Below are 16,590 nucleotides of genomic sequence, written 5' to 3'. Positions count from 1 at the left end.
GGTCTTTTCTCAGCATTATGCAGTCTTACCTCTGACTCTTGCAGTGTCACCAGCTGCTTGAGTGTATCCCTGTTCCATTAGCTACTTGTGTGCATTTGTGTGCCTTAGGATTTGTTTCTGTTCTCAGTTTGTTTTTCCTGATCTTCTGTGAGCTAGGGAAAAAGCCTTGTTAATGTATTAGTACCTTAGTGCCAAATAAGAGTTAGATTTGTTTTTAAAGAAAGTAACTTATCTAAAGAGAAGAGTGTCAATTTTAGTAGCAGGTCTTTGACTGCTGTTAAATCACTCTTAGTCTTCTATGCTTAGCTTCAAATTGACTATTGTATGGAGACCATGTGCAACAAAGGGCTGTATTGATAACATGGGGTATTGTAAGTCACTATCTGACTTAGTCTAAGTCACTATCTGACTTAGTCTCACTTTAGAGACTTCATATTACTGTGGTATTTATTACATTTCCCTCCTGCTGCCTAATTTTTCCATTGCTCCAGCACCCAAATGCAAGCAAAATCACTCAAGTTAATTTGTTCATGTGTATGCATAATTACAAGGAAAATAACAATTATTGCTTATCTACCCGGAAATAAACTGATACTTCAGTCACACACAAATGTATAGTAACAAGAAAAGTTATTATTGCTTTATAATTACAAAACTGAAGCTCAGAGAATTTGCAGAAATCTGGAATTTATCCATTGTTATACATTCATCAAAGACTGACAAAGCATATGTCAATAGGAGAAGTTCAGCATATGTTTGTTTGTTTGTTTTTTCTTCACAGTTTTAATGTGGTGCTGTAGAATGAGCTCAGAGTCTGGTACATACATGATAGGGAACACCCCAGCCAAGTATTTAATCTTTTTTTATTTAGAAGAAGAAGAAAGAAAAGATGGGAAGATGAAAAGAGAAGCAGCAAGAGAGAAGGAGAAGAAGTAGCTCTGTACTGCTCTACCAGCCACTGCTGCTTCAGTGCCCACTACACTCCCATGCAGTGCCAGGGCTCAAACCTGGGGCCTTGTATGCATGGGGTGATGTCTGATCTGTCAGGCAAACTGTCTCCAGGTACCCAACAAGCAGTTCTTAAATGAATCTTGTTGGAGACCATTAGGCTTCAACAACATCAAATAATTTCACAACTATAGGGGTAAACAGGGATAATAAATTTAATTGAATTTAGCTTTTAGGATTATCCTTGGTTGTCACTGGATTGTGATTACCTTTCTGCTTCAGAGATATCATGATTCTATGTATTAAATAGTAAAATCCTGGTAGTGTCAGAGTAAAATCCACTTCATTCTTCCAACAAAAAGAAAACAAGACAATCCAACATATGCATTTGTTATTCTAGTTAATGTATATTCTCTGACTGTGAGCTGTTTTTATAACTCAGAGCCCACTGAAGTCAAGCATGTCTATTTTCCATGCTCCATAATGTTTATTAGGAGTAAATGTTTTCTATTAAATTAACTGGTACCTAGATGTACTTATATGGAAATATTTCAAAAGAAAAGTTACAGCTGCTTTTTTTTTTTTGCGTATTGCTTATGGAATTTATGAAAGGAGTTTTAATTTGCTTTTGTTGTACTTCCTGAAGGCAGTGTCTCAGGAACACAGTCCTGGTCAAGAGCATAGCATAGTAGTGTCTTCACTTTGGAAGGCTCCCCTCTAACTTCCCAGCCAAGCAAAACTAAGTTAACTAATAAGGTATTTCCTATTAACTTAACTAATAAGATACACGCTTGCATGTAACTCTGGGTGTGCTTCCCTGCGATTCTTTGTTTAAAAAGATGTGTTGAGAGTAGTGGGGGTGATAGTGTTTTGCAGAACTGATCATGGTGACATAAGAAACTGTACCTATATGTCAACAGTTGTACTGAAAACCATTATTCCCAATAAAATCATTTGAAACAAAAGGTTTATCTGTTTTTATGAGAAAGAGAGAAGTGAGAGCAGAGCACTGCTTGGGGCTTAGCACGTAGCGATGCAGAGAATGAAAGCTGGACTCTCTGGAACGCAAATCTTGAACTCTAATTTGCTAAACTATCTGCCCAGCCCTTGTGTTTCTCTCCACAGATTGCCTTCAAGTTTAGCTCTCCGTCAGCTGTCTCGTAGTCTTATTTACTTGTTTACAGATGTTCCTGATGATCTCATAAATACCCTAAGCTTATATAATGTTCCTATCATCAGCTATCTCTAGCAATGTCTCCCAACCCTAAATGTCTTGAGAAAGTCTGGATGGCTCAGCAGGAGTCAGATGTCTACTCCAATCCCTGTCTTGAGAACTGAAGATAGTGTTTCTTCTCTTTGACATTTTGGATTGTGTCTCTGTTCCACAGATGCTATCCATACTGTGGTCATTAGACTAAAGTGCTAATGGATGAGGTTTTCATGAATATTACTAGAGCATGCCAGGTCTGATGCATTCTCTCCAACATGTTCAGAAGAGCAAAGACATCATTAGGAAAAGTTCTTCTTTAGTCAGTATGATTCTCAACTATTTTCCTGAGCCACATTGTAAAGGAAATAAAGTATCTGGGGCTAGGTAGTGGCACACCAGGTTAAATACACATAGTACTATATGCAAGGACCCACTTTCAAGTCCTTCTCTCCATCTGTAGCAGGGATGAGCAGTGAAGCAGGTTTGCACTTATCTGTCTTTCTCTCTCCCTCTCTATGTCCCTCTCTCCTCTCGATTTCAGTTTGTCCTGTTGAATAAAAATAGGGAGGGGAGGAAACAAAGTATCTTCTCTGGCCACTAGCAGATTTTAAAATTAAAACATAAAAATAAAAACTCTAATTCTGTAATAACCAAAGTAGTGTTTATGTAATTTAAGATTCCTATCCTTGCTGCCTATGATATTGTATCTATTTAAAGAAAGGTAAATCACAATCTGTTGCTGAAAGTAACCCCTAAAAGCAGGCTAAAACGACATGATATTAATAAATAGTAATTTCAATGCTTGTGGATCAGTAATTCCATAGTAGGTTTGCTGGCTGTCTCCTAGGGCCTCTCGTAAGGCAACAATCAAGATGTGGGTCAGGGCTGTAACCATCTCAAGGCTCAAGTGAGGAAAGGATCACTTCTTTTTATTTTATTTTACTATTGATTAATAATGATTGACAAGACCATAGGATAAGAGAGGTACAATTCCCACCACCAGAATTTCTTGTCTTTTCTGTTGGAAGCTTTCCTATTCGTTATCCCTCTGGGAGCATGGACCCAGGATCATTATGGGGTGCAGAAGATGGAAGGTCTGGCTTCTGTAATTGCTTCTCCACCGGAAGTGGGCATTGGCAGGTCGGTCCATACACCCAGCCTGTCTCTCTCTTTTCCTAGTGGGGTAGGGGTTGGATGGGGTTCCGGGACATATTGGTGAGCTCATCTGCCCAGGGAAGTCATGTTGGTGTCATGTTAGCATCTGCAACTTGGTGACTGAAAAGCATTAAGATATAAAACAGAACAAATTGTTAATTAATCAGGAACCTAAAGGTAAAAATATAGCAGATGAGATTTGGGGTCTCCATTGTGAAAAAAGCTAGTAGGTCTATTTTAGGTATATTCTAAGAGGCCCACGACTTTACTGTTTGCCTAAGCCCAACAGCTAACATGCAGGTTAACTCTTTGGAGAAAATCCAAAATTCAGGATAACATCCAAACAAATTCACAATAATTATGATAGTAAAGAAAGGCAATGTCTACCAGTATATGGAACTACATCTTCAGAACTAGCACTATGTCTTGAGATCTTACCAACTAGTCATTACTTTATATTGTCTTGACTCAAATCATTTTAGATACTCAGAGACCAAGCCCTTAAATGCTCTAGTGAAGAGACACTCTTTCATGCTCAGATTTTGTTCTGCCCTCTTTGACCTTGCCATCTTTTGTTTTTCATCCAACTGTTCTAAGTTCTGCTCTGCTCACATGTGTCACTTAAACTTTCTATCAGTGCACAACACTGTATCACCACATTGCTTCAACAATACAGAATAAAATTATATGCATGTGCATTAGTGAGCATTCTTTGTTCATTGTTGTCAATGAACAGAGTAACCATCCCAATTTGGTCATCGTTGAGATTTTAGGGGATATAGAATTTTCTTTCTTTTTTATTTTTTAATGTTTTATTTATAAAAAGGAAACATTGACTAAACCATAGGGTAAGAGGGGTACAACTTCACACAATTCCCACCACCAGAACTCTGTATCCCATCCCCTCCCCTGATAGCTTTCCTATTCTTTAACCTTCTGGGAGTATGGACCCAAGGTCATTGTGGGATGCAGAAGGTGGAAGGTCTGGCTTCTGTAATTCCTTGCTTCCCCGCTGAACATGGGCATTGACAGATCAATCCATACTCCCAGCCTGTCTTCCTTTTTTCCCTACTGGGGAAAGGCTCTGGGGAAGCAGAGCTCCAGGACACATTGGTGGGGTTGCCTGTACAGGGAAGTCTGGTCGGCATGCTGCTGGCATCTGGAACATGGTGATTGACAAAAGAGTTAACATACAAAGCCAAACAAATTGTTGACCAGTCATGGATCTAAAGGCTGGAACAGTGCAGATGAAGAGTTGGGGCGGGTCTCTGTTTTGTAGATAGCTAGTAGGTATATTTTAGTTATATTCCAAAGGGCCTGGAGTTATAGTATTTTTTTCTTTGACAGAGCCCAAAATTTGATATGTAGGTGGATCCTAATTATTGTCTGGGTAGATGATGTCATGGCTGGCAGAAGGACCAGAAAGTTGGATCAAGGAAGAGAGTATCTCCCAAATATGGGAATGCTGTATAAATATTGTTGATTGAAAACCCCATCGATTTGATGTGATCTGGGGCCCATATTCAGCTTAGGAGCCTATGTGACCTCTGCATCCCTCTAGATCTCAGCTCACATTCTGTGGTCATAAGTAGGAACATTCCAAGCTACCCCAATATCAGGACCCATCTTCCTTAGGTGCAGCATAGAGTATATTGTCCAGCCTCCCTTCGGAGGATGGAACATTCTCTACCATTGTTGATGCAAGTTAAGGGCAAAGTCCTATGGGGGCCCACAAAGGGGTTTATTGTGTTGTTCCTGATAGAGATGACCAGTAACAATGGAGAGAGGGATTTATTCGAGGTCTAGGCCCATCATGTCCATTTGGGAATCTCAGGACTCCCTAATTAGGACCCCAGCTGATGGGATGGTCTGATAGTGACTAAAGAGTTATCTTTAAAGTATGCCAGTCTCTTGCCCTTATTCAGCTTTTGCAGTCCTTGCTTTGATGAGGTTATCTTTGGAGTGAGTGAGAGCTGTAATAGGAAGTAGGTGAGGAGGGTATCTAAGGCTAATTAGACACTATTTCATTATGAACTTTATACTGACTCACTACAGACTATTGTGTATTTTTTCTTTCAGGTATATATTTTGCCCTAATTTATGGATACATGTGAACATATGCTCTATCTTATGGGACCTGGTCTATATCTAGGTTTTGGGACATTGTTAGGAAGTGAACCACCTGGAATGGAATTAGAGAATGCTATGAAATGAAAGGTCTCACCCGAATAATGAGGCTGAAGGGTTGACATTCCACACCTGAAGTCTCTGGACACAGTCTGAAGTGAAGCATGCTGAAGTGGTACTAGTTGCGTTGGTTTGTTTGGGATCGGTGGATGCAATATCACATGGTATGAACTGAGAGAAGCATGCAGGAAAGTGAACCCCACCCTAGAGGTTCCAGTACTGGGGGAAATATAGGCTCTATAGAGGAAGCAGGAGGTTCCTATTGTCTTAGGATTTAAGAAGACAATAAATAGTTATTGCTATAATCACATTATTTGACAATTGGGTTAGATTTGAAATATCCCTTGGTTAGGATTTGCTGTATCATTCACAACATTATCATAATTTATATACTTTGACATTATTTGTATATAGCTGAGCCACCGGTTGCTTCTGTTCTTCCTGGTCTAAGCTTTTAAGAGAGTCAACATATCAAAGACTCAGCCTATGTATTAAAAAGACTCAGTCTCTGATTTTAAAAGTTTGAGACATTCAATCAATTTTTCCCCTCTCATATTAATTAAATAGTGATTTATATGACTACAAATTGATAGGAGTGTACATAAACACCATTCCCATCACCAAAAGACTGTGTCCAATGGAATCCCCGCCTCCCTATGAAGCTGAACATCCACCCCTCACCCTCAACCCAGGGTTTTTACTTTGGTGCCCTATTCCAAATCCAGTCAAATCCTGCTTTGAATTTCCCTTTCTGTTTTTCTTTTTCAACTTCTGTTGATGAGTGGGATCATCCCATACTTTATCTTTATCTTTCTGACTTAGGTCGCTTAACATAATTCCTTCTAGCTCCATCCAAGATGGGTCAGAGAAGGTGGGATCATTGTTCTTAATAGCTGCATAGTATTCCATTGTGAATATATACCACAACTTGCTCAGCCATTCATCTGTTTCTGGGCACCTGGATTGCTTCCAGGATTTAGCTATTATGAATTGTGCTGCTATGAGCATAGGTGTACACATATCTTTTTGGTTGGGCATTATGGAATCCTTGGGGTATATCCCTAGGTGAAGGATTTCTGGGTCATATAGAAGGTCCATGTCTAGCCTTGTGAGAGTTCTCTAGTTTGCTTTCCATAGTGGATGGACCAAATTACATTCCCATCAGCAGTGAAGACAGGTTCCTCTGTCCCCACAGTCTCTCCAGCATTTGTTGCTATTGTACTTTTTAAATTTAAATTTATATATTTATTTAAGAAAGGAGACATTAACAAAATCATAGGATGGGGGGGTACAACTCCACACTATTTCCACCACCCAATATCCATATCCCACCCCCTCCCCAATAGCTTTCCCATTCTCTATCCCTCTGGGAGCATGGACCCAGGGTCATTGTGGGTTGCAGAAGGTAGAAGGTCTGGCTTCTGTAATTGCTTCCCTGCTGAATATGGGCGTTGACTGGTCGGTCCATACTCCCAGTCTGCCTCTTTCTTTCCCTAGTAGGGTGAGTCTCTGGGGAAGTGGAGCTCTAGGATGCATTGGTGGGGTCTTCAGTCCAGGGAAGCCTGGCCAGCATCCTGATGGCATCTGGAACCTGGTGGCTGAAAGAGAGTTAACATACAAAGCCAAACAAATTGTTGAAGAATCATGGACCTAAAGGTTGGAATAGTGGAGATGAAGTGCTGGGGGTACTCACTGCAAACTCTAGTGTACTACGCTTTCAGGTATATATTTGCCCTAGTTTGTGGATAACTGTGAACATATGCCCTATCTCCTGGAACCTGGTCTATATCTAGGTTTTGGGACTTTGTTAGGAAGTGAACCACCTGGAATGGAATTAGAGATTACTATGAAAGGAAAGGTCTCACCCGAGTGATGAAGCTGAAGGGTTGTCATTCCACGCGTGAAGTCTCTGGACACAGTCTGAAGTGAAGCATGCTGGGGTGGCACTCATTGCGTTGATTAGGTTGCAATCAGCGGATGTAATATTATTTGATAAGAATCGGGAGAAGCATACGGGAAAGTGGGCCCTACCCTAGGGTCCCAGGACTGGGGGAAGTTTAGGCTCTATAGTGGAAATGATATTGTACTTTTTGATGTATGCCATTCTCACAGGAGTGAGGTAGTATCTCAGTTGTGTCTTTATTTGCTTTTCTCTGACAATCAGAGACCTGGAGCAATTTTTCATGTTTTTGTTAGCCTTTTGGATCTCTTCTGTAGGAAATGTTCTGTTTATATCCTCTGCCCATTTTTGGAATGGGGTCATTTGCTATTTTGGTGACAAGTTTGCTGAACTCTTTGTATATTTTGGTTATTACTTTCTTGTCTGATGTATGGCATGTGGAGATAGTTTCTTTTGCATGTGAAGATAGCTTCTTGGGCAGAAGGTCTTCAATTTGATGTAGTCCCATTGGTTTGTTTCTGCTTTAGTCTTCCTTGCAATTGGATTTGTTTCATCAAAGATGTCCTTGAGGTTTAGGTGGGAAAGTGTTCCACCAATGTTTTCCTCTAAGTATTTGATAGTTTCTGGTCTAACATCTATGTCCTTGATCCATTTGGAGTTGATTTTTGTTTCTACTGAGATAAGGTGGTTCAGTTTAATTTTTCTGTATGTGTCAACCCACTTTTCCCAACACCATTTATTGAAGAGAGCCTCCTTCCTCCATTTAATACTTTGGGCCCCCTTATCAAAGATTAGATGTTCATTAGTATGGGGGTTTAGATCTGGGCTTTCAATTCTGTTCCACTGGTCTGTGTGCCTATTTTTGTTCCAGTACCATACTGTTTTGATGATGATGGCCTTCTAATATAGTTCGAGATCTGGGAGTGTGATGCCTCCATTCCTGTTTCTTTTCCTCAAGATTGTTTTGGCAATTCTAGGTGTTTTCTTGTTCCAGATAAATGGCTGTAGTTTATGTTCTATTCTCTTAAAGAACCTTGGTGGAACTTTGATGGGTATCACGTTAAATTTGTATATGGCTCTGGGAAGAATATTCATTTTGATGATATTAATTCTTCCAATCCATGAGCATTGGATGTCTTTCCATTTCTTGGTATCAGTTTCTATTTCCTTGAATAGTGACTTATAGTTTTCAGTATACACGTCTTTCACTTCTTCGGTTAGCTTTATTTCTAGGTATCTCATTGATTTTGCTACAACAGTGAATGGGAGTGATTTCTGGATGTCTTCTTCTTCAGATTTAGTGTTTGCATAAATAAATGCCACTGATTTTTGTACATTGATTTTGTAGCCTGACACCTTACTATATTGCCTAATAACTTCCAGTAGTTTTCTGCTGGATTCTTTAGGTTTTTCTATGTATACTATCATATCATCTGCAAATAGTGAGAGCTTGACTTCTTCCCTTCCAATCTGTATTCCTTTGATTTCTTTCTCTTTCCTGATTGCTATGGCAAGAACTTCCAATACTATGTTGAAGAGTAATTGTGATAGTGGACAGCCCTGTCTAGTCCCTGATATGAGGGGGGAATGCTTTCCGATTCTGTCCTTTGGGTATGATGTTGGCTGTAGGTTTGCTATATATGGACTCCACTATCTTTAGGAATTTCCCACCTATTCACATTTTTTGTTGTGTTTTGAGCATGAATGGGTGTTGGATTTTGTCAAAGACTTTCTCTGCTTCTACTGAGATAGTCATGTAATTTTTGGTTTTGCTTTTATTTTTGTGGTAAATGACACTGATTGACTTATGTATGTTGAACCAGCCTTGCATTCCTGAGATAAATCCCACTTGGTCATGATGAACAATCTTTTTGATATACTGCTGTATCCTGTTGGCCAGGATCTGGTTTAATATTTTGGCCTCTGTATTCATCAGAGATATTGGTCTGTAGTTTTTCTTTTTTGTGTTTCCCTCTCTGCTTTTGTTATCAGGGTGATGTTGGCTTCATAGAAGGTGGAAGGGAGTATTCCTGTTTCTTTGATCTTGTGGAAAAGCTTTAGAATTATAGGTATTAACTGTTTCCTGAAGGCTTTCTAGAATTCATTTGTGAAGCCATCTGGTCCAAGACTTTTGTTGTTGGGAAGATTCTTTTTTTAAAAATTTCTTTATTCGGGAATTAATGTTTTACATTCGACAGTAAATACAATAGTTGTACATACATCACATTTCTCAGTTTTCCATATAACAATACAACTCCCACTAGGTCCTATGTCATCCTTTTTGGATCTGTATTCTCCCTCCCCCCTCCCACTGACCCTAGAGTCTTTTACCTTGGTGCAATATGCCAATTCCAGTACAGGCTCTACTTGTATTTTCTCTTCTGGTCTTGTTTTTCAACTTTTGCTTGAGAGTGAAATCATCCCATATTCATCATCGTTCTGTTTCTGACTTATTTCACGTAACATGAATTTTTCAAGATTCATCCAGGATCGGCTGAAACGGTGAAGTCACCATTTTAAATAGCTGAGTAGTATTCCATTGTGTATATATACCACAGCTTGCTCAGTCTGGGTTGTTTCCAGATTTTGGCTATTACAAATTGTGCTTCTATGTGTACACAGATCTTTTTGAATGAGTGTGTTGGGTTCCTTAGGATATATCCCCCACAGAGGAATTGCAGGATCATAGGGTAGGTCTATTTCTAGCCATCTGAGAGTTCTCCAGACTGTTGTCCACAGGGGTTGGACCAATGTAAATAACCTCCAGCCGTGCAGAAGGGTTCCATTGACCCCACAACTACTCCAGCATTTGCTGATATTACCTTTTCTGATATATGACATTCACACAGGAATGAAGTGGTATCTCATTGTTGTCTTTATTTGCATTTCTCTGACAATCAAAGACTTGAAGGATTTTTTTCATGAGTTTCTCAGCCTTTTGAATCTCTTCTGTGGTGAATATTCTGTCCATGTCCTCTTCCTATTTTTGGATGAGGTCCTCTGATTTTGTTGTTGAGTTCGGCAAGCTCTTCTCTTTATATATATATATATTCATTATTAAACTCTAGTCTGATATATAATATGTAAAGATCTTCTTCAATTATGTGAGGGGTCTCTTGGTTTGGGTAGTGGTTTCTTTTGCTGAACAGAAGCTTTTTATTTATTTTTCTTTTTTTTTTTAAGAAAGGATTAATTAACAAAACCATAGGGTAGGAGGGGTACAATTCCATACAATTCCCACCACCCAATTTCCATTTCCCACCCCCTCCCCTGATAGCTTTCCCATTCTCTATCCCTCTGGGAGCATGGACCCAGGGTCATTGTGGGTTGCAGAAGGTAGTAATTGCTTCCCCACTGAACATGGGCATTGACTGGTCGGTCCATACTCCCAGTCTGCCTCTTTCTTTCCTAGTAGGGTGGGTCTCTGGGGAAGCGGAGCTCCAGGACACATTGGTGGAGTCTCCAGTCTAGGGAAGCCTGGCCGGCATCCTGATGACATCTGGAACCTGGTGACTGAAAAGAGAGTTAACATACGAAGCCAAACAAGTTGTTGAACAATCATGGACCCAAAGCTTGGAATAGTGGAGAGGAAATGTTAGGGGGGTACTCACTGCAAACTCTAGTGCACTTCTGCTTTCAGGCATATATTTTGCAGTAGTTTACGGATACGTGTGAACATATGCTGTCTCTCACAGAAACTGGTGTATATCTAGGTTTTGGGACTTTGTTAGAAAGTGAACCACCTGAGATGAAATTAGAGTATTTTTCAACACCATTTGTTGAAGAGACTTTTCATTCCCCATTTAATAGTCTGGGCACTGTTGTCACAGATTAGATGTCCATAGGTGTGGTGGCTTTCTTCTGGACTCTCAAATCTATTCCACTGGTCAGTGTGTCTATTCATGTTCCAGTACCAAGCAGTTTTGATGGCAATGGCCCTATAATACAATTTGAGATCTGGGAGTCTGTTGCCTCCAGTTCTGTTCTTTCTTCTCAAGATTGTTTTGGCAATTGTAGGTCCTTTCTGGTTCCAGATAAACATTTGTAGAAATTTCTCTATTCTCCTAAAAATGTGGTTGGGATCTTGATGGGGATAGCATTAAATTTGTATATGGATCTAGGTAGTATATTCATTTTGATGATGTTAATTCTACCAACCCATGTACATGGAATATCTTTCCACTTCTTTGTGTCTTTTTCAATTTCCTTGAGTTGACTCATAATTTTCAGTATACAAGTCTGTCACTTCTTTGGTTGGGTTTATTCCTAGATATTTTATTGTTTTTGTTGCAATAGTAAAAGGAATTGATTTCTGGATTTCAACTTCTTCTAACTTAGTGTTTGCATAGAGGAATGCCACTGACTTTTGAATGTTCATTTTGTAGCCTGACACCTTACTGTATTGCCTGATGATTTCCAAAAGCTTCTTGCTGGATTCCTCAGGTTTTTCCATGTAGACAATCATGCCATCTGCAAATAGGGAGAGTTTGACTTCTTCTCTTCCTATCTGTATGCCTTTAATTCCTTGCCCCTGCCTGGTTTCTATGGCAAGAACTTCCAATACTATGTTGAACAGTAATAGTGATAGTGGGCATCCCTGTCTAGTACCTGATCTGAGGGGAAATTCTTTCAGTTTTTCACCATTGAGTATCTCATTGGCTGTAGGTTAGCTATATATAGACTCCACTATCTTCAGGAATTTTCCATCTATTCCCATTTTTGGTAGCGTTTTGATCATAAAGGGATATTGTATTTTGTCAAATTCTTTCTCTGCATCTATTGATATGACCATGTGGTTTTTGGTCTTGGTTTTATTTATGTGGTGGATATGTTGATTGATTTAGGTATATTAAACCCACATTGCATCCCTGTGATAAATCCCACATGGTTGTGATGAACAATCTTCTTAATGTACTACTGTATCCAGTTGGCTAGAATTTTGTTCAGTATTTGTGTCTATGTTCATCAGAGATATTGGTCTGTAGTTTTCTTTTTTGGTTGTGTCCCTATTTGCTTTTGGTATCAAAGTGATGTTGGATTCATAGAAGCTGGGAGGGACTGTTACAGTGTCTTCAATATTCTTGAAGACTTTTAAAAGTAGAGATATTAGTTCTTCTTTGAAGGTTTTGTTGAATTCATTTGTAAAACCATCTGGTCCAGGAATTTTATTCTTCAGAAGGTTTTTGATAACTGTTTCAATTTCATTAGCTGTGATGGGCCTGTTCATGTTATCTAGTTCCTTTTTACTTAGTTTTGGAAGTTCATAGGTATCTAGGGAATCATTCCTTTCTTCTAGGTTCTGTAGCTTGGTTGTATATAGTTGTTCATAGAAGTTTCGCATGATATGCTGAATTTCTGCAGTGTCTGTTGTGATATCTCCTCTTCATTTATGATTTGATTTTTATTTATTCGTTTATTTATTTACTTTTTTGATTTTTGAGTCTGGCTAAAGGTTTCTTGAGTATGTTCACTCTTTCAAAGAATCAACAATTTCTTTCATTGATCTTTTGTATGGTTTTCATATTTTCAGTGTTATTATTTTCTGCCCTAACTTTAGTTATTTCTGTCCTTCTGGTTGCTTTAGGGTTCCTTTGTTCTTCTTCTTCTAGGTCTTTAAGGTGTGCAATCAGGCTGTTTATTTGTGCTTTTTCTTGTTTCCTAATGTGTGCTTGTATGGCTATGAACTTCCCTCTCAGTACTGCCTTGGCTGTGTCCCAAATATTTTGATAGCTTGTGTCTTCATTTTCCTTGAACTTTCAAAACATTTTGATTTCCTCTTTATTTCCTCTTTGACCCAGTAGTTGTTAAGTAGTGTACTGTTGAGCTTTCACATTTTGGGACTATTACTCATCTTTTGTTGATTGTTAAGTGTTAGTTTAATTACACTGTGGTGTGAGAAGATGCTTGGGATGATTTCCATGCTCTTGAATTTGCTGATGCTGTCTTTGTGGCCTAACTTATGATCTGTCCTTGAGAATTACCCATATGGACTTGAGTAGAAAGTGTATTCCAGTTTCTTGGAATGACTGACTCTGAAAATGTCCAAAAGTTCTAGTTTATCTATCTCCTTATTTAGCCCTCTCATGTCTTTATTGATTTTCTGCCTGGATGATCTGTCAAGTTAAGAGAGTGGGGTGTTGAAGTCTACTACAATTACTGTGTTGCTGTTAATATATTCCTGTAGCTCTTTCAGTAGATGTTTGATGTGTTTAGATGGCTTCTCATTGGGTGCATAGATGCTAATAATTGCTAAGTCCTCTTGCTTGACTGATCCACTGACCATTAAGTAGTGTACATCCCTATCTTTTAAAATTTTATTTATCTTAAAGTCTATCATGTTAGATATGAGAATAGTGGTTCCTGCCCTTTTTTGTGGGACATTGGCCTGTATGATAGTTTTCCATCTTTTCACTTTGAGTCTGTGTTTGTCTTGTTGAATTCAGTGGGTTTCCTGTAGACAGCATATTGTTGGGTTGTGTTTTCTGATCCATCTTCCTACTCTGACTTATAATAGGTGAATTCAGGCCATTGACATTTATTGATATCAATGATTGAAGATATTTTGACACCATTCTTGTAGAGTTTGAGAGTATTCTGATAATATTGCATATTTATGGTGGTCTGACTCTTTGTAGGAGACCTTTCAGAACTTTCAGGGAAGGCTTGGTGTAGTTGATTCTTTCAACTTTTGCTTGTCTGAAAAGGTATTTATGCCTCCATCTAGTCTGAATGACAGTCTAGCAGGATACAGTAGTCTTGGTTGAAAGCCTTTCTCACTGAGCACTCGATAGATATCTTGCCATTCTCTTCTGACCTGTAATGTTTGTGTGGAGAAGTCTGTTGCTAATCTTATGAGTTTTCCTCTGTAGGTGACTCTTTGTTTTTCTCTTGCAGCCTTCAGGAACCTTTCTTTATCCTTATTCCTTTCCATTTTAAATAGGACGTGTCTTGGTGTCTTTAAGTCTAGATTAATTCTGTTTGGGACCCTCTGGCCTTCTTGAACCTTTATGTCTTTGATGTTGTCTAGATTAGAGAAGTTCTCAGCTATTGTATCCTGAAGAATATTTGCCTCCCTCTCTTTCTTTCTCTCATAAGCCAATAATGCATATATTATTTCTTTTGAAGTCATCCCATAGATCTCTGTTGTTGTTTTCAGTATCTCTTAATCTATTTTTGAGATCTCTTACATCTTTTTTAGTTGTCTCTAATTCGTCCTCGATCTTGCTAATTCTGTCTTCAACCTCATTTATTCTATTTTCTCTCCCTTCCACTGTTTTCTGGTGTTCATTTATTTTGTTACCCTGTTCTGATACTGTTTAGCTTGTTCCGCTAGTTATGTTCTTAGCTCAGCTATTTCACCTTTCAGCTCTCTAATAACCCTGAGATAATTAGTGTTTTCTTCCAGAGTCTCACTTGTTGTTTCTGCATTTCTGATGACAGTTCTTTCAAACTCTATACTCACTCCTGTGATTATTTCCTTAACTAGTGTTTGGATATTTACCTCATTATTTTGTGCTTCAACCTTTGGGGGGCTTTTAGCTGGACTTTTTTCCTGGTTCATTTCTCCAATATTTCTTCTTGTTGGTTTAACCATTTTATATAGTGTGTTATGAGGTCCCTATCTCAGTTATTTTCAAATTACTAATCACTCTTGCCTGGATTGACTTGTGTCTAATTAAGGTAATTAAAGGGTTCATAGTTGTGGAAATTGACAGTTGTTTCAATATTATTTTAATCACTGCATTGGAGCTCATTGGCTTAACAGCCTCTTTTGTTCTTTTTCTTCCCTGTAGGCTATGGGAGCCTGAGGGCTTTTAAACTATAAGTAGGCTTCTTAGCTTAATCACTGACTCATGACCAAGAGATAAAGCAAGGTTGGGCAGAGACAATCCAGTGGTTATACAAAGAGACTCTCACATCCCCACCACTAAGCCACTGAGCTATCGATCTTCTCCTGAGTTTCATGGTTAATTCTCTGTCCCCTGGTGTCAGCATAGGGCCTCCCTGTTGCTGCTCCAGATTCTGAGAGCAGTAGCAATGGAGACTCACAGTTGTATTTGATGAGTCTTAGGGGAGTCCTCTCCTCCCTTCAGCAGTCTTTTTGTTGGTGAAACAGACTGGATGTGGTATCTCAACTGATAAACTGTGGGACTGTTACCAGCCACTTAATCTTTCCTAGGCTCCTCTCTGTCCATGAACCAAATATGTTTGCACTCACCAGAAATTTGGTGGATACCTGAAGTCCTTCTAGTTCTGTCATGTTGTGGTCCCTGGTGGTCTCTTTTGGTATTCCTAGTTGACCTGGGAGAGGAGAGGAGAGGAGAGGAGAGGAGAGGAGAGAAACACAGCTGCTGCTCCATAGCCCCACAGGCAACATTTTAAATAACTGTTTTGATTTTTTGTCTGTGATTCATGTATTTAGGTTTTGTAGTTCTTCTTGGTTCAGTTTTGGAACAGCATATGTTTCTAGGAATTCTTTCATTTCTTCCAGATTCTCTAGCTTGGTGGTGTATGTTCTTCATAGAAGTTTCCATGCCTTTCTGGATTTCTGTGGTGTCAGTTTGATCACTCCTTTATCATTTACTATAATGTGTATTTGAGTCTTATCCCTTTATTCTTTTAGTGAGTCTGGATAGGGGTTTGTCAATCTTGTTTAAGTTTCAAAAAAACCAACATTTGGCTTCATTGGTCTTTGGTATGGTTCTCTTATTTTCTATGTTATTTAATTATTATCTAATTTTAGTGATTTCCATCATTCTGGTTGCTTTAGAGTTCCTTTGTTCCTTTTCCTGTAAGTCCTTGAGGTGTGCAATAAGGTCGTTTATTTGAGTTTTTTTTTTTCTTGTTCTCTAATATGTGATTGTATGATTATAGGTTTCCCTCTGAGTACTGCTTTAGTGTGTCCCAAATATTTTGATAGGTTGTGTCTTCATTTTCATTTGTTTCCAGGAACATTTGAATTTCTTGCTTGAGTGTTTCTCTGACCCAGCAGTTTTTAAGCAGCATGTTGTTGAGTTTCCAAATTCTGTGACTTTTATTAATTTTCTTTTTGTTTTTAAATATTAGCTTTACTCCACTGTAGTCTGAGAATTTACTTGGGATTATTTCAGTGCTCTTGAGTTTGTTGTTACTGTCTTTGTGGCCTAACATGTGGTCTATCCTTTAGTATGTGCTTTGTGGATTTGAAAAG

The sequence above is a fragment of the Erinaceus europaeus genome, chromosome 5 (assembly GCF_950295315.1).
Source record: "Erinaceus europaeus chromosome 5, mEriEur2.1, whole genome shotgun sequence".
Taxonomy (NCBI): Eukaryota; Metazoa; Chordata; class Mammalia; order Eulipotyphla; family Erinaceidae; genus Erinaceus; species Erinaceus europaeus.
The sequence above is the reverse complement of the archived record's forward strand: the minus strand, read 5'-3'. Positions refer to the sequence as shown.